This window comes from Mustela erminea, chromosome 8 (assembly GCF_009829155.1).
Source record: "Mustela erminea isolate mMusErm1 chromosome 8, mMusErm1.Pri, whole genome shotgun sequence".
Lineage (NCBI taxonomy): Eukaryota > Metazoa > Chordata > Mammalia > Carnivora > Mustelidae > Mustela > Mustela erminea.
Genome location: NC_045621.1, coordinates 7,660,823 through 7,680,555, shown reverse-complemented (window position 1 = coordinate 7,680,555; position 19,733 = coordinate 7,660,823). Strand labels below are relative to the sequence as shown.

At 39.5% G+C, this 19,733-nt stretch overlaps 2 long non-coding RNA genes across 4 annotated transcripts in view; one reads left to right on the top strand and one right to left on the bottom strand.

Annotated features, from left to right (window-relative positions):
- LOC116597331 overlaps positions 1-19,733 on the bottom strand; it is an 88,915-nt gene that overhangs the window by 4,799 nt on the left and 64,383 nt on the right. The window lies entirely within an intron of this gene.
- On the top strand, positions 85-17,763 carry LOC116597333. The gene is made up of 3 exons (XR_004288563.1): positions 85-97; positions 7,158-7,163; positions 17,693-17,763. It is a non-coding gene; the product is annotated as an uncharacterized LOC116597333 (long non-coding RNA).

Genomic DNA, 19,733 nt, shown 5'->3' with positions numbered 1-19,733 from the left:
CACCTTTCGGTACTGGCGGTTTTCTTAGAGATCGTCTCTTTCTGTTTTGGAAAATGGGAACGAGGTGAGCATATGATTCTAGTTCAACTAATTAGATGTTTTGTTCAATAAATAGGAAACGAGTAGACTACAGAGAAGACTGTAATTGGTTTGAACAAATTCATTCAAGAGAGGGTGCCCCGCTGACTCCTGGAGCTCCCTCGGATCTGAGTGTTCAGCATCCCCATCAATTATATAAACTATCACAAGTATTTCTAATAAATTCTGTTTTTGCTTAAGCCAGATTTAGTGAATTAGTAGCAAGCATTATTAAAATAAAACAGCCATTCTCTTGATGGAAATATGAACAAAAATAGATAATTGATGAAAAGATATGCTGGAAATTCTGCTTTTGTTTTTGGTTATGCACCACATTTGTGTTTGTCCTTCATGAGCATGTGCGAGAATGTGTATCTGTGTGCGGATGCACAATTATCATAGGTCAGGAGTGTAACTTTGGACATAGAAAATGGACACAGTGAGGGGTGCCTGGGTGGCTCAGTTGGTTAAGTGACTCTTGGTTTTGGTTTAGGTTGTGCTCTTGGAGTTGTGAGATCAAACCCCGTGCTCAATGGAGTCTGCTTGGGATTCTCTCCCTCTCCTTCTCCTTCTGCCCTTTCCTCTGCACACCTCTTTCTCTCTTTCTCCCTCTCTCTCTCACTAAAATAAATAACTAAAATCTTAAAAAAAAAAAAAAGAAAGAAAAGGGGCACAGTGAGAATATCAGCAGGTAGTGCGAACCCTTTCAATACTCTGTATATTGCGAGCCTAGAAAGTATAGTTTGAAAAACATGATTATAGAGTTGTGGAAGCAGAATAACAGAAGCCCCTCCTTCGAAGAAAGTTAGATATCTTAGTTTAGTTATGTTAGTTAGATATGTTATTTTGCTTTATGCAAGGAATCCACTTTAATGAAAAAGGAATTGTGGGGCCGAGAAGACCTAAAAGCAGTCTTTGTTGATTCAAGCCTTAATGTTGTTAGTCGCTTCTCTTTGATGATAAAGAAAACCATGCGAACAGAATCTATTAAGCCCAAAGACCCAAACAAAAAACTTCTCTTCTAACACATCAAGTCAAGACGACCTTTCAAGTAAGACTAAAACTTGGTTCTGCTCAACAGTAATTGGCAGATTCCGGGGATATGTTTCCATTCATTGTCAAAAACCACAGACTCTCTTGCTCTCATACTGTTTCATCAGCCAACTAGAGCATCAACTTTTGTGTTGTCAAAATCATGAAACATATCTGGATAATTATAGAGGGCAGAAAGGATGACTGGCACAAATGAGGGTCCCGAAAGTGTACTTAGCTTTCTTCAGACATAACCAAACTTAAAATTAATTTAAGCTAAATTCTTGGTTTTAATATTTATACACATTTGGAATAAACTTTAAAAAAAAAAAGATGATTTTTTTTTAATTCTACTGTCTCCTTTGGCCAAAACAAACAGGATATAAGTGCTTCTGACCATTTCTAAATCCAAAAGTAATCTGCACTTTGTTTGTGCTTCTACAATATATAACCCTGCTCCTCTGTGGCAGGTGATGCAGTTATTTGCCAGTTTTCTTCCTACCAGATGAGAGGAGGTGGAGTTGGGACCCTAGAGCAGAGCTCAGAGACCCCAAAAAGGCCACTGTTATGTCAATAATAAAATAATCGATGTAATTTTCATATGAGACTTAATGAATTATAAAGTCATTTCTAAAACAAAAAATTAAGTCACTTCTATTCTGTCATCACTGATGAGATTTCACAAACAATAGATTTGCAATTGGAATTGCAAAGACCAGAGGAATCTTGGAGTTGGGATATTAATTGCATTTTAAACTACAGCCATTCGTTGCCTACCTATTGTGTGAAAATATCTAGCATATGGTTATTTGACAATACCTGAAATATAGCTGGATAATTTAAGTAGGGTTGTAGAAGTGTCAGCATCAGTAACTTGGTTTTGTTTTGTTTTTTTATTGCAGAGGGGGACGGTATCAGTAACCTTTAACTAGCGTCCTCTTTCTAGACTAGCATATTCCCAATTGTAAATAAAAAGAAGCTGTAATATTTAGGTTCTCTTGTTATAATGAAGAGGTGAACAATAATTCTCATACGTGTTTTGTGATAAGATGTGGCTCCTACTTGAGCCCTGCCCTTAATTTTAAGCCAAGAGATATACCTCTATGAAATGTCAAATCACTGGCTCTGAATCAAATTCTATCCAACTGTTCCCCCATGTCATCAGCTGTCGTCCTCAGTAACAGGTGGGAGAGAATGCCCTACTTTCACTTTATCCCTGCTAGAGAGCTCCAGCTTGAGAGTCTGGCCAAGACTCAAGGACATAATAGGGAGTCTGGTTTCTGTAAAATAAAGAGATAAAATTCCTGCTTTGTTTCCTCCCTTTCTGCACCCCCAACTTGTCCTCTAACACATCCTTATTCCTCTCCTAGTCCAGTGATGTTTGCTAGAAGGATGTCTTACCTTAGTGTCCTGTCTCACATCATTCAGTCTTATTACCATCCTGGCCTCATTAATGGGGTCATGCAGAGGTTTCATCTGCTTAGAGAGAGGAGTGAGTCTACCCAGGTAGCTCTTCTCTTGAGAATTCCAATTAACTTATTATCTTGATCCATCTTTCTATGTGGTTATTGGGTGTCTCCATAGATGCTGATCCGTTCTTTCTGTACTTGGTATGGTTCCTATTTTTTTAAAGAGAGGGTTGCTCTCAATTCCCCAGATCTATTATATCCTCTTGAACAGATAAGTACAGAACTGTAATTTTTTGGTTAGATATGCTTACCATATGAAACAGGAGATCTCTGTATATCTGAAGAGAGGTAAAAACTCATATTTTGTGATTAGATACCTAACCATGTTAACAGTAATCAGCATTATAATGTTTTCATTTCTTGAGGACAAATATTCTATGAAGTTCTTTTCTTTCTTTCTTTTTCTTTTTTTTTTTTAAGATTTTATTTTATTTATTTGACAGAGAGAGAGAGATCACAAGTAGGCAGAGCAGCAGGCAGAGAGAGAGGGGGAAGCAGGCTCCCTGCTGAGCAGAGAGCCCGATGCGATGCGGGGCTCGATCCCAGGACCCTGAGATCATGACCTGAGCTGAAGGCAGAGGCCCCTCCCACTGGGCCACCCAGGTGCCCCTGAAGTTATTTTCACTGAAGACTGAAAATACATAAATAATTAAGAAGAAGGATAGGCATTGTTGTTTGATGGTTTTAATGTAGTATCTCCTAGGTTCATGTAACAAACTGGATAACTCGCCAAGGTCCCTTTCACCTTTATAATGACACAGAACAGTTGTAACTTTCTGGTTTTAAACAAGAAATCAAGTAAGACTCCAGCATAGCAGCAAAGAAGGTGTTAGTCTAATTTTATCAGATGAAGTTACCTTAATCTTTTTTGGTGGCCTGAGGTTTCACAAAGGGAACCGTAAAGTGCATAATTTTCTATATGTTATTAAAGACATTTGAAAAGCTGATAGCATCAAACAGGTCAAGAGATAACAGGAGGACAAGAAGTAAGTGGGAAAATGCTGCAGGGAAAAGAAAGACGTAGGCAGGAACTTGCATGCTATTTTCAGTGAATACTGTGGTCTCAAAGATGATTACATTTCCTTAATAGGGGCTTCCCAGGTCCTACGGAGTTCAGGACAGGGCAATTTATTCTAATGAACAAGAAAGGAAAAAAGCATAAAAATTGCTGTTATTCAGTCATTTGGGAGAGAAGACCATATTTTCAGTTTCCCCAATTCTTGGCGGAATGTTATATCTGATTTAACATATCAACTTGAGAATTGGCATCTGGCCTTCTATTCTCTCCTCCTAAGTTCCTTGCTCTAATTCTTTTTAAACTTCCCACCTTCCCTTGTTTGTGTGTTGACTCCGTTTTCGGAAGGAGCTGAGATTTGTCTGAAGCTTCTCTAACTTGATGTTCACCTTTCATGAGAGTCTGCCACCGAGTCTGACCTTTTGGTATCTTTGGAAGAACCTTCCAAATGTCATTATCGGAGTGTTGGGAAGACCTTGTGTCTCCTGCGCCTCCTTTCTTTCCAACCCACTTCTCCCTGACTTAATTGCTAATGTCTGAGATTTTATCCTTTGAGTTTTGCTTCTACTGATATTAAAGTGCAGACACTCCTGGGAAGATCCAGTCGCTCACACTTTATTGTGAATGAGGCATGGGGGATGGACTTTGATAAAGAGGCAGAGAGCAAGAACTAGAGAGCCTGGTGATGGGTGCAGCTGTAATTGCCACAGTGATGGTACAGTTGCTGAATGCAGGCTCATCTGCTGCTCTCCAGCTCTGTTAACATGGAGTCACTTTGGGGATGCCTGGGGGGGGGGTGCTCAGCTGGTTAAGCGTCTGCCATCAGCTTGGGTCACAATCCAGGGGTCCTGGGATCGAGTCCCGCACTAGGCTCTTTGCTCAGGGGGGAGATCTGCTTCCCCCTCTCCCTCTGCCTGCCGCTCCCCCTGCTTGTGCGCTCCCTCTGTCTCTGACAAATGAGTGAATGCAATCTTAAAACGAAACATGGAGTCACTTTGCTTACCTGAACAGTGATCACATACAAAATAGAGAGTAATAATGCTTGTCTGATTTACCTAACAGGATTATTTGGAGGCTCAGTGATAGTATAGGTGTCACAAAAGATATGGAAACTGCAAAGTGCTCTGCAAAGTAAAGATATTAAAGGACAGGACCAAAGGGGAAGGGCAATGTGGTCAAGGCAATGTGTATCCTGGACACGACCGAGGTGGACCGGGGTGTCGCTTTGTCCAGGGTTCGTATGCTGCCTTCCTGTACGTATCTGCGCTAAGGCCTGCCACTTCTCTTTCCTCTTTGCTTTTCTTCTCCAGGCCGGTCCGTACTGGGTGAGAGAGGACGGCTCTTGAAGCACCAGTCACCCTTTGCCTTAAAGGTTTATCTTTGCCCAGAACCTGAATCTTCAATAAGAGAGAATTATTTAGGCTTGTGGAAAGCAGTAATTCTTTAGGAACATGCTTCTTCGAGGTCAAACTAGGACTAGCATCAGTAAAATAATAGAGCAACATGGAGTGGTATAATACTTCAGAGAATACACTAACAGCTTCCAATGAAGAAGCCACCATGTAAACATGATCAGGCTGCTGAGGTACTAGTTATTCTTCTTTCTTGTTCAAGATGACCATTAAGCGCTGATAAATGAATAAATGCCTGCTACCACCCAGCCACGAGGACCAGACAGAGCTGTCCACGTGTAGCAGGCAGAATAATGCACCTGAAACACCCACATCTTAACTCCTGGAACCTGTTGAGATGCTATGTCACATGGCAGAAGAGTCTGTGCAAATGTCCTCAGGCCAGGGAGACAATCCTGCATTATTTGTGTCTGCCCAGTCTAATCACATGAGCCCTTAAACACAGAGAACTTTCTCCGGCGGGAGTCCGAAGAGTGAAACTGCGGTCAGAGGCATTGGAAGTGTGAGGAGGATTTGACATGTCATTTCTGGGTATGGCATGCAAGGGATCATCAGCAAGGAACAGAAGTGGGCCTTTAACATGGGAGGGTGGTCTCTAGACAGCAAACCAAGAAATAGGGACCTACAACTGCGAGGAACTGAATTTTGCCAATAATCTGAATTCTGAACGGGCAGGGAAATAAAAAGTCTTCCCAGAGCGTCTGGAATAAGAGTCCAATCGACAGACACTTTGACTTTGGTCTGGTGAAATTGGGAGCAGAGAAACCAGCTGAGATGACATTGCATTCTTACCCATAGAAACTGGGAGTCAAGCCACTGACATTTTGGTACCTAGTTATGGAGGCAGCAGAAACTGAGTACACCATGTGAGAGGCAGCTGGACGGCAAAACAGGGTTTGTTGTCTCCAATAGCCACCGTATGATCTTCCTTTTGGCCTTTATACTTGAATCATTATTTTTTTTTTTCTGATTATAGCATCTGAACACCTAACACATGACTCTTTTTTCTTAAGGTTTATTTATTTCAGTAATCTCTATGCCCAACGTGGGGCTCCTCTTCACGACCCCGAGATCAAGAGCCGCATGCTCTTCTGGCTGAGCCAGACTCAGCACGTGATGCTTTAAATCAGCAGATGCCTTGGTTTCAGATGTTGTAGACTAAGTCTGAATTCCTTTATTTTTTAGTAATTCCTCCTGAGGTCCCTCACGGTGAATTTTGTACACAGTTCTCTCTATAGAATGTTTAAAAAGTTGAGATAGAACATACGTTCAATAAAATGTTCTATTAACTGCATAACTTGATTTAAGTTTTCTTATGTCGATGCCTATGGACCTCTACCTCGGATGGAGAGATAGGATATTTCCATCACTTCAGTGGGCGTGACTTCCATCACCACTGTTTAGGTGCGCCCTCTGAAATTCATGTAAATAGAATCATACAGAATGTGGCTTTAATGTCTGGCTTCTTTAGCTTAGCGTGTTTTTGATATTCTTTCATGATGTTGTGATAGTAAAGTTTATTCTTTTTTTATAGTACAGTAGAGTATTCTACTATATGCATATAATGATGGTTATTTGGGTTGTTCCCAATTTTGAACTATTAAATAAAGCCACCATAGACCTTCCTGTACCTGTTTTTTTCCTTCTTGTTGTTGTTTGTTTGTTGTTTTCTTGGTGGATATCTGTACTTGCTTTTCTTGGGTACATGGGTATGAATGGAATTTCTGGGTTATGAGGTTGATTAACCTCATAACTTCATAACCTCATAACCTCATGAGGTTATTCCAAACTCATGCTTCAAAATTGGTGAATTATGTCTAGCTGTTTTCATGGGATGTATTATTAGAAATAATTTTATTTTTACCAATAAACCAAGAACCTATAGGTATTGTAATATATGTATGCTGTCTGCATGTAAGTAGAATTCAATTTTTTTTTTTTTTTAAAGTACCTACTCAGAAGAGCTGGGTTTTAAAACAAAACAGTTATACCGGAGTTTGATTTTTCAAAGCAGAATGCTGCACTAAAGGCAATTTTCCTTGTCTCTGTATTACATTTGGCTTTGCTGCATTTTCTGGTCTACTCATCTTAAGACCTATGCTTCTTATCTGGTGAACTTTATCACCAGACATCACTCTTGGCATGAAGAAGCACAGCGTGAGCATTCATGATTTCACCAAAAGAGCGATTTTCCCTTCCCTATTTCTGAGTGCTGAGGAGCCCAAACCTCTATTTTGGAAAGTGGCTGGTTAAGTGCTCTGTGCCTTTGGGAAAGAGAGGTTGCTTTTACATCAGGCAGTTTGAATGGGCCTCCAAGAAGTCTCAGAGCACAAGTCACGGGCAACACATAGCAGCTGGTCATAGACATGCTTTAGTCTCAAGACTGCAGGTAATGTGGTTCTCCGTCTAGGTGATGTGAGGTGCTCCTTCAAAGGGTCTCCTCTGGACTGTGGATTGGCTCCAAAGCATTGGCCATCCTGCCAGAGATTTCCCCAGACTCTTAGCGCTAACTCAGCTTCTTTCCGCGTGCCTCCCTGGTCTTGCTTCATCGCCTACCTTCTCACATCCTCTACTTTCTTTATAATTTTTCTGTTGTAAAAGAAACTGTAGGTCTTACTTCCTTCAATCTTCCCTTTTGATTCTTTGGCAACATTCAGAAGTCAAAAAATATACATTACTGATTCCCCATTTTCTCCTCCTGGGGAGGAGAAAAGCAGAAATATTGTTACTTCATTTAGGTCATGGATTAGAGTTCTCTGGAGGAAAAGTACATACATGGTTGATTGTAAGGAATTTGTTCATAGAGTTATGGAGGCTGGCAAATCCAAAATCTGCAGTGTGGGCTGGCAGGAGGAGACCCAGGAGAGTTCATAGTACAGTTGCAGTTCTAAGGCAATCTATTAGACAAACAGTAACACAATCTTCTACATTGCTCTTGCTTGAGGAGGCTAGACTTTTTGTTCTATTTAAGAACTTAACTGATTGGATGAGGCCCACCCACATTGTGGAGGGCAAGCTGATTTAGTAAAAATTTACTGACTTAGTTGTTAAACTCATCTAAACTATACTTTGAGTTGACAAAGAAAATTAACCATCACATGTCATTATCTTCATGATCTCCAGGAACACACTGTAGCTAGACTGGGCTTTATCAATGCCCCTAAATGTCTCATTTTAGGGCAAAGACCACATTGTGGATTAAGATGATATGAATTTGAATCCCTGTGATCCTTGGTAGCTGGAAAGATCTTTTTTTTATTTTTTTGAAAGATCTTTAGCTTCAGTTATCATAGAGCAGTGGTTCTCAACTGTGGCAATTTGTCTTTCCTTCTACCTCCCCAGGAAATGTTTCATAACATGTGAAAATATTTTTGGTTCTTACAATCCGGGTGGGGGTGGAGGAGTTGTACCTGCATCTGGTGGGTAGAGGCCAGGGGTGCTGTTAAACATTCCCCATGAACAGGTTCCCAACAACAAAGAATCATCTGGCCCAAGATGTCAGTAGTGCTGAGGTTGTGAAAGCTTTTGCAGGAGGGAAGGTGATCAAGCTAAGATAGAATAAAGTTGGAGAAGACTGGAAAATGGAAAGGTTAGAAGACAAAATAACCAATAGAATGGCACTTAAATTTCAAAAGAAAATAGGGGCACACTGGATCTTGTTTTTTTTTTTTTTTTTTTTTTCCCAGTTTCTAAATAAAATGTTAGGTAGGTAATACTAGAAGTTGAAAAAAACATTACTGGAAGTTAAGTTATTATTGAGAGAAAAGAGAGGAGAGCTCAAGTTACTAAGAACATAAGCAAACACATGAGGTATTTTATTAAATTCCTCCCTCATGTCATCGGCCCATAGGACACCACTAAGGTTTGATGCCCTGGGGTGACATAGTGAAGGTGACATTACTGTGAGCAAGTGTCACGGGTCAAAAGAGGGGGGCGAACCATAGTTAAGAAACCAAAGAGAATATTTTGTAAAAATATGTAAAAGGATAACTATAATATGACTTACCAAATGCGTTAAAGTAATAGATTACTATTTTGTTAGTTCATAATTTATTCTGGCAGTCTGTTTAACCATATGCACAGTCTCCTGAATATGATTTAAATGTTAAATCCTAATTATGAAACTCTAATTCAAAACAATTTTAAGCAAGGCTGTTGAGAATTAATGTAATGCAAATCATGAAGTCACTCTCATTAGGGAAATGCACACTAATTTTAATTTTGGACCAGGTGTAAGCTTCTCTGAACTAATAACAAGGAGACCTAAATTAAAAATAAGAATGGTCAAAAACTTTAAAAAGATTATATTCTGCCAATTTAAGTTATCCAGGAATAGGCATTAGCTACCTAATCTTTCTTTCTTCATTTTAAAAAAGATTTTAATTTTAATTTTTTTAAAGATTGTATTCATTCATTTTGAGAGAGAGAGAAGGGGCAGAAGTGGAGGGAGAGAGACAAGTAGGCTCCATTCCGAGTGTGGAGCCCAACATGAGGCTCCACCCCCCACATTGAGTTCATGACTCAAGTCAAAATCAAGAGTCAGTTGGCCAACTGACGGAACCACCGAGGCACTCCTAAAGATTTTTATTTTTTAGTAATCTCTACACACAAGGTAGGGCTGGAATTTACAATCCTGAGATCAAGAGTCACATGCTTTACCGACTAAACCAGGCCAGTGCCCCTACCTAATCTCTTTATAAATGATTCTGAGATGATTTAAAAATATATAGACTATTGAAGGCCTTCTAAACTTTTAGGACTGGTATGTTGGCTTTGTTAGCTTTTGCCTTGTCTCAATAGGCTTCCTTTGTACATACTGGGTTATTGTAGTCAACCAACTCAAGTCAGTGTGCTGTGAAGGTCACCACACATGCCCTTTTGTTTAAATTAATCAGCCTCTGAACAAGAAGGAAGACAATTAATTCTATTGACTGAGTCAAAAAGAAAAATGAATATATCAAAGCAAGTGTGAAATTCTTTTCAGTTGGCATGCACAATGAATGTGGCTAATAATACCTCTTGAATTTTCTGTCAAGCAGATCAATATATCTCTTTATCCAATACAGTCAATATTGTAACATTTTTGAACCATTCATTCATTTTTCATCCATCTACCATTTATTGAAACCTTAAATTTGTGTTTAGTGATGGCTTTCCGAATGCTGTAGTCTAGGGGGAGAGATTCACGTTACAAGGTACGAACGCAACTCTCCTTCTATGAGATAGCTATTAGTGGTGGAGACATGAAAGAGATGTACTTGGACAGGTAGCCTGGGCCAAGAAGAGCGTGCTCGTAAATCCCTAAGGACATGGGGATTTAGTCTGAGAGGGGAGTGTTGCTTCATCAGAGTGGCAGTGAGGTAGTAGTGGGAAGTCATCTTTTCTGGGTTTATTTTAAAGGTAGAGCTAACAGGCTTGTGGATGGAATCAAAAGAGAATGGTTAAAACAAACAAACAAACAAACAAAAAAACAAAAGAGAATGGTTAAGAATAATTTTGAAATTTTAGTGAAAACTAGGTTGGGGTTGCTATTTACTGAGATTGAAACGATTGGAGAAGTATTTTGGGAAGGAAATGTATTGGGTTTTGGACATGATGTGTGCCGTTCGATTTTCTGGTTGGATATCGATTTTCTGGTTGGAGATCGGAAAGGGTACTTGGGACAAAATAAGCTTGAATTCAGGGGAATAATCTGCACTGGGCATTTACACTTGGAAATCTCAAGCGCATAGATGGTATTTAAAGCCATAAAATTGGGATAATTCCCTAATTAGCAAAAGCAGAGAGCTAAGAAGGAGAGATGAGCTCTTTGGCAAAATCATGTGTAGAGGCTGAACAGATGAGGGATCAGCAAAGCAGACCGGGAAGGAGGCCTACGAGGTTAGGAAGCGACTCTCCAGAGGGTGAGCGACCCACGACTCCAAGGGAAGACAGTGTTGTGAGGACAGAATGGTGGCCTGGGGCAGAGGAGCCTGGCAGGTTTAGTAATAGGAAGACTGGGAATTAACCACCGAGCCTGCCAATGTGGATGTCACTGGAACCTTGACTAGAGCTTTGATTGGAGGGTTGGGATAAAAACCCGAGTAACGTAGGTTCAGGAGAGAACGGAGGGTGAAGAAATGGAGAAAGCACATGTAACCAGCTCTCTGAAGATGCTTCCTGAAGCAGCAGCAGAGAAAAGGGGCAGCGGCTGGAAGGCTGGAAGTAGCTAGAGAAAAAAGTAGGGTCGAGTTCTTTTTTTAGTAAAGAATGGAGATGTTTTCACATGTTTATATGCTGGTGGGAATACAGCAGCAGAGAAAGGGGAAAAATGATGCAGAAGCAGGAGGGGCCATTTAGAGAGAAGTCCTTGAAAAGATGGGTTTTATTGCACAGATGGAGAAAGTGGCCTCACTGGGAGCAAAAATAGTTCACCTGCTGGAACATGAGCAGAAGCAAAGTGATGGGTGTGCGTAGCCGGGCTGGCAGCCTGGGTGGTGGGAACATGTTTTCTCCTCTGTAAGGGCAAGCATACGGCGCAGAATGCTTTCTTTCACCTTGGTGGATTGTCATTGTATATATTTTCTGTACTTTCCTGGAAGCCTAAAATGTTTTCAACCCTGACTGCCGTTTAAAATCCCACAGAGAGCTTTTGAAGAAATACAAATTCCTAGCCCCCCTCCCCTGCCCACCCTGGAGTTAATCAGTCTGGATACCAGTATTTAAAAAAGAAAGAAAGAAAGAAAGAAAGAAAATCTCTCTGAGCCATTGACAACCACTGGGCTAGATGATATAATATTCTGTGTAGAGTGAGTGCCTGGAAAATTGAGGGATTTTGTATGACGGTGGCATCTGCACCATAAGAAACAGGACTCTGATATTTTAGGAGGATAAAGTATGCCGCTACAGACTGAGTTCTCAAGGAAGCAGACCCTGAGACCCAGGTTAGTGCGCACATGTTCCTTGTGGAAGGATAGGGTGCAGGATTGAGCTGAGGGAAAGTCAAGCTGCAAAGCAGTCCCATGATGCGCTCTGCAGACCCCGTGGAGAGACCGGGAGCCCAAATGTTCTGTCGGTGTTATCCTGCATCGGAGTGAAATGGCCAGGCCCACATAGATCGATCGGTCATCTGATAGGGATCTCCCTGGGAAGGATTTGAGCTAGGTAAGGGGCTCTCTGCAGCTGGGGCTGACCATGCAGGAGCTGACAGCTAACAAGCTCTCCTTGGACTGGGAGCTGGGGGGACAGCATCACAGGGTCCTCCACATGTGCTTACGCCACAGGTCTACATACCTGGTTCTGGTCTATGAGACAGGCTGGTGGAAGACATGAGTGTCCCCCGTGAGTCCCAGGAGGCTCATCCATAATGAGTCTTTCTGAGAAACACGTTTAGCTTTTTGAATATTATAAATTTTCTTAAAATTTTGTTACACGCATAGACCAACATGGTTCACAAATCAACATTCTTCTACAAGTGCAACTGAAGAAATACTCATTTTTAAGTATACGGTTACTGGCTATGCTCAGCTCCACTTCCTGTGGTGTGTTCTCCGATAACAGAAGTATTGAAATTGCGAGGAAATTTTAGATGATTTTTTCTTCCTGTCAGTTAATTTACATTTTAAATGTGTAACAATTTAAAAGTATAAAAACAACTAGGAAGATGGATCAGTGCACAAAAACAGGATGCTTGGAATCCCTGGCAATGTTCATGATAATGAGGAAAGTTAAGAACCACCTGATATCAAGGAAGCCTGTTTTGTCCCTGAGGCACCAGCGAGGGTAGCAGGGAAGAGCGCACCACTCCCACCAGCACTAGAAAAAGGCACAGAGAAACCAAGTGAAATGAGATATTAAGGGAGATATACTTAGATGTTTATTTAAAATTTGGAGCTTGTGATCGAGATGCAAATGTCTAAAATATGGTGTCTCTTGTAGCCATTACTGTTATAATCATATTTTTAAAAGTACACATTTTGAAGGAAAAAAAAAATCAGAAGTCTTGCAGTTAAATAGAGCCGTCATAGCTAGAAGGAGTGTAATGAAAAGCATAATCCCCATGCGAATGAAGACTTGCTTGATGGTCCCTTTGAGGTTAAATAAAGGGAGAGCCCCTGCCTCATTGCTATGAAGCATTGAAAGGCTTCCTTTGAAAGCCACCTTTGGGAAAGGGGGAAGGGGGAAGAAAAGCCCTCAGGGAAAGGTATACTTCCAATCGACTGATATTTACTTGAAAGAGACTGTTTTAATTAACAATATGTCTGTTGTCTTTACCTGGCAAATTTAAATGCGGCTTTTCCCTCCTTCTATCAGTGGAATTGTGTCTCATAATCCAATTTTTCATTCAATTTGTAATTCTGATAGAAATTAAGAAGACTACCTAATTTTACTCTTCTGTGTATAGAGTATATTAACTTTTTCATGTTGCAAATATATTATTTATTTTACTGAAAAAAGGAGTGATTCTCAAAGTGAGTTTAAATATTTAGTGTACATTTTTATGTGATGAAAATTACAATATTGATGATAAAATAAAGAATACCATCTGCCATTTTTATCCGCTAGAAAAATGACTGAATAGTTTTACCTTCAAGAGGGAAAGACATTGTATCCTTGGCCATACAGATCCCAGAGATTCTACTCCTTACCAAATTGGTAGAGTTATAAAAAGGTCCATTGACAAGGACCTAAAAGTATTTTTGACCTTCCACCACTTTTGGCAACATTCTGGTAATGATTATTCTGACACAGCTCATAAAGAAATCAAAAAACAAAAATGTTGCCATTTGTATCCCCATACTTTTGTGAATCTCAGTTCTCAAAATATTGTGACACTCGTACCCAGAAGAGAAAGTTACTGGGTGTCAAATCTGATATGTACAGCAGCAACAGCCTTTCATGCAACAGGATCTTCCCAAATTGTTAGTAATTTCATTAGTGATATATTTATGCAATAGCTTCTCATGTATTAATCAAGAGGAAGGTGGGAAACTTTCCTTGTTTTGTCTGATGGCAAGAAAAGTTAAACCTCTATGTATTAGTAGAAATTTGGTTATATCAGTAGAGGATAACAAGATTCATATGTATTTTAAAGATAAGGAAACATTCCAAATTAATTTCCAACTGTCTAGCTTTAAGTTAAAGCCCCCAAACTTTTTAGGAATAGTTCTCTCTAGCTTCTACTGTCAGTAGTCTTTTGATAGGGAAGTTTGAGAGACACTGAAATGGACAAATGGGATCCAGCAGATTTTTTATTTTTTTAAATAGGCTATTTTTTTTTAGAGTAGTTTTAGGTTTATGACAAAATTTAGCAGAAGGTACAGAGACTTCCCATAGAACTCCCCTGCTGCCACAGTTGCATCATCTTCTCCAAGATTGATACCCTCCACTCAGTAACACATTTGTTATAATTGATGAACTTATATTGACATATCGTTATTGCCCAATATCTATAATTTCTAATAAGTTTCATTCTTGGTTTTGTACATTCTATGGTTTTGGACGAATTTATGTGTTTGGGGAGCAGAGTTGTTTTAAGGATTATTATTTTGATAGTCATATAGGCTGTGTTGTGAAATATGGTAGTTACTAGCCACATGCGGCCATTTGAATTAAAATTAGTTAAAATTAAAAATTGAGTTACTTGGTTCTATAATCACAGTTCATGTGCTTAGTAGCTTAATTACTACCTATGGCTACTGTATTGGACAGCACAGATAAGGCACATTTCTATAATTACAGGAAGTTCGGTTAGGCAGGGCCAATACAGAGGATGGATTACAGAGAGGAAATCCTGGCAGCAGGAACAAAATTACACATTTATTGATGTAGTAGTAGAGTATTAACTCAAAAAATGAGGCAAAAATTAATATGCCATAATGTTTTTACATAGTTCTGTTAGCATTTTTTCTTTTTAATAATCATATTCTGTAAGGAAGAAGAAAAATGAGAAAGTAATTTATTATAAGTAAGTTGTAGTTTATTATTCTTTTTTTAAAGATTCTATTCATTTATTTTAGAGGGTGAGTATGGAGGGGTCGGGGGAAGGAGGAGGACAAGCAGACCGCACCGAGCACGGAGCCTGATGCTGGGCTCCGTCGCACAACCCTGAGCTCATGACCTGAGCGGAAATCAAGAGTCGGCTGCTCAACTGACTGAGCCACTCAGGCGTCCCAAGAGAAGTTGTACTTTAGGCTGAAGAAAGTATTTTGTTCTAATCACGAAATTCCAGTTAGAAATGACCTTTGAAGTCTTCTTGTCAAACTCTCCATTTAACTGAATCTACTTTAATTGGCTATTTGGTTTGTTTGAACACCTCCAGGAGCTGGCGCACACGGTCTCCTGAGACATAACATTTCACCCGAAGTCCATTGCCCCTGGGGAATCACTGAACTGAGACTGCTTACTGGGAAGCTGTGCGTGTGGGAGGGTGGGGGTGTGATTCTAAGTGCAGAGTTCCAGTTAGGGTAGGAGCTGAGCCTGAGAGGCAGAAGGACGCCTGTGTTTTGTCGGAGCTCCAAACCTGAGAACACAGGCAGTCTCTCTTTCAGTTTCGCCCTCACTTTTAAGCGGGGGAAAAAATACCATCTGTAAGAGTCACAGGATAAAATTATATGGGTTAATGTGCTTTGAAAAATTGAAAGTGCTGTACATGTAGAAGGTTTTATTATTACAAAGCCCTGGGGAATTTTGGTGATACAGTCAATCCAGGAAAGCTGATATTATGGTGGGGAAACCCTTAGGGAGCTTAAAATTATTGTCTCACCAGGTCTGGCTTGCAAAAGAAACTTGTTAAAGAATAAGACACATAAAGTAGCAGATCCAGGGAGACTCACCTTTCTCCTTCAGGAGGAACAGTGCAACAGGAATCTGCTGGGTTTAGAGACTCCAAATGGGGCTGTGTGCTGGAGACAGAAATGCTTGGTCACAGGCTGGGTGAGCTCTGAGTGCGGCCAGAGACCAGGGGACAGGAGTGATTGCTTATCTCTGAGGGCACACTGAGGAGTGGGGCCCTGAGGTCTTGGCTCCTCTGGCCGGATATTGGGCAGCTGCCATTTTCATTCTCGTCCTCCAAAGCAGTACAGCAAGTGTTCAGGAAACAAAAGCTCTGACAGCAAACCCGAGCAAATTACTTAACTTGGTCCCTGGCAAAGGCAGTGCAATTCCACCTTAGGCAAAGACATTTGAGAATCAGTGCAACAGGCCCCTCCCCCAGAAGATCAGCAAGAACCTCCAGCCAAGACCAAGCTCACCAATCAAGGAGAACAGTGGAACTCCACAGCTAGGGGGAAACAACCCATAGAATTCATGGCTTTTCACCCATGATCTTCTAGTCTTACAAAGTTAAATTTTTTTTAATTTTATTTTTTTCTAATTCTATTTTTTAACTTTTCCTCTTTTAACATTTTAAACTAGTTTATCTTAAAATACCTTTCTAAAAAAAATCATTTTAATCCTTCATTGTTATAGTCATATTTTATCCCTTCATTGTATTTAACCTTATTTTTTGTATACATATAGGATTTTATTTTCTAAAAATTTCTGGGACACAATTTCTTTTAATAGATCAAAATATACTGTAATCTAGCACATGACTTTGTTTTAGTCTTTTCTTTTTTTTCTTTTTCCAACCAACTTATCAATTCCTTTTTTAGAATTTGTTTTAATTTTCATCTTTACAGTCATATGCCACCCCTTCATTGTGTTTACCCTTATGTTTGTGTATATATCTATATCTATCTATATATGCATATATAATATATTTTATATATATGTGTGTACATATATATAAAAGTTTTTCTTTCTTTAAAATTTTGGGAGGTTGTTTCTTCTAAGAGACCAAAATATACCTAAATCAAGTGGGTGGCTCTGTTCTATTCACCAGTCTAATATAAATATATATCTATATATCTATATATCTCATATATATATATGTATACAATACATATATATATATATATGATTTTTTATTTTTAATTTTTATTTCTTTTCCTCCTCTTTCCTCTCCCCCAGTTTTGGATCTCTTCTGATTTGGTTAGCATACATTTTTCTGGGGTCTTTGCCACCCTTTTAGCATTTTATTCTCTTGTTCATGTATTCTTATCTGGATAAAATGACTGGGCAGAAAAACTCACCACACACAAAAAAAGTACAAGAGGTAGTACCAATGGCTAGGGACCTAATCAATATGGACATTGGAAATATGTCAGAATTAGAGTTCAGAATGATGATTCTCAAGATCTAGCTGGGCTCAAAAAAAGCATGGAAGATATTAAAGAAACCCTTTCTGGAGAAGTAAAATACCTTTCTGGAGAAATAAGAACTAAAATCTAACCAAGCTGAAATAAAAAAAGCTATTAATGAGGTGCAATAAAAAATGGAGGGCTCGGGGCGCCTGGGTGGCTCAGTGGGTTAAGCCGCTGCCTTCGGCTCAGGTCATGATCTCAGGGTCCTGGGATCGAGGCCCGCATCGGGCTCTCTGCTCAGCAGGGAGCCTGCTTCCCTCTCTCTCTCTCTGCCTGCCTCTCCATCTACTTGTGATTTCTCTCTGTCAAATAAATAAATAAAATCTTTAAAAAAAAAAAAAATGGAGGGCTCTTACTGCTAGGATAAATGAGGCAGAAGAAAGAATTAGTGATATAGAAGACCAAATGATGGAGAATAAAGAAACTGAGCAAAAGAAAGGCAAACGACTGCTGGGCCATGAGGGGGGAATTCAAGAGTTAAGTGATACAAGATGATGAAACAATATTAGAATAATTGGGATTCCAGAAGAAGAATCCCAGAAGGTGTATTGGAGAGAGAAGGGCAGAAGGTATATTGGAGTGAATTATAGTAGAGAATTTCCCTAATATGGAAAAGGGAACAAGCATCAAAATCCAGGAAACACAGAGAACCCTCTCAAAATCAATAAATATAGGTCCACACTTGTCATCTAATAATAAAACTTAAAAGTCTCAGTGACAAAGAGAAAATCCTGAAAGCAGCCTGGGACAAGAAGTCTGTAAAATACAATGGCAGAAATATTAGATTGGCAGCAGACCTACCCACAGAGACCTGGCAGGCCAGAAATGACTGCCACGTTTGGAGTCTGATTTGGAGCACTAATCTAGAAAAATATGCAGTCAAGAATACTATATCCAGCTAGGATATCATTGAAAATAGAAGGAGATGTAAAAAGCTTCCAGGACAAAGAAAAATTAAAAGAATTTGCAAACACCAAACCAGCCCTACAGGAAATATTGAAAAGGGTCCTCTAAGCAAAGAGAGAGGCTGAAAGTAGCAGACCAGAAAGGAACAGAGGCAATATACAGTAACAGTCACCTTACAGATAATACAATGCACTAAATTCATATCTTTCAATAGTTACCCTGAGTGTAAATGGGCTAAATGCCCCAATCAAAAGACAGGTTATCAGAGTGGATAAAAAACCAAATCCTGTCACATATGCTGTCTACAAGAAACTCATTTTAGACCCAAAGACACCTACAGATTGAAAGCGAGGGGGTGGAAAACCATTTACAATGCTAATGTACATCTAAAAAAAGCTGGGGTGGCAATCCTTTTATCAGATCAATTAGATTTTCAGCCAAAGACTATAATAAGAGATGAGGGAGGACACTATATCATACTCAAAGGGTCTGTCCAACAAGAAGATCTAACAATTTTAAATATCTATGCCCCTAACATGGGAGCAGCCATTTACATAAACCAATTAATAACAAAATCAAAGAAACACATCAACAATAATACAATAATAGTAGAGGACTTTAACACCCCCCTCACTGAAATGGACAGATCACCTAAGCAAAAGATCAACAAGGAAATAAAGGCCTTAAATGACACACTGGACCAGATGGACATCACAGATATATTCAGAATATTCCATCCCAAAGCAACAGAGTACACATTCTTCTCTAGTACACATGGAACATTCTCCAGAATAGATCACATCCTGGGTCACAAATTAGGTCTCAACCAGTACCAAAAGATTGGGATCATTCCCTGCATATTTTTAGACCATGATGCTCTGAAGCTAGAACTCAATCACAAGAGGAATGTTGGAAAGAACTCAAATACATGGAGGCTAAAGAGCATCCTACTAAAGAATGAATGGTCAACCAGGAAATTAAAGAAAATTTGAAAAAATTCATGGAAACAAATGATAATGAAAGCACACCTGTTCAAAATCTGCAACACAGCAAAGGCGGTCCTGAGAGGAAAGTACATAGCGATACAAGCCTTTCTCAAGAAACAAGAAAGGTCTCAAGTACACTACTTAACCCTACCCCTAAAGGAGCTGGAGAAAGAACAGCAAAGAAAGCCTAAATCCAGCAGGAGAAGAGAAATCATAAAAATCAGAGCAGAAATCAATGAAATAGAAACCAAAAGAACAATAGAACAGATCAACGTAACTAGGAGCTGGTTCCTTGAAAGAACTAATAAGATTAATAAACCCCTGGCCAGACTTATCAAAAAGAAAAGAGAAAGGACCTAAATAACTAAAATCATGAATTAAAGAGGAGAGATCACAAACCCCAAAGAAATACAAACAATTATAAGAACATAGTATGAGCAACTATACGCTATCAAATTTGACAATATGGAAGAAATGGATGCATTCCTAGAGACATATAAACTATGAACCATAGTTCTGAACTATGAATGAACAGTTCTGAACCATGAATAAACAGTTCTAAACTGAACTGAATGAACCATTCAGTTCAGTTTAGAACTGTTTAGAAGACC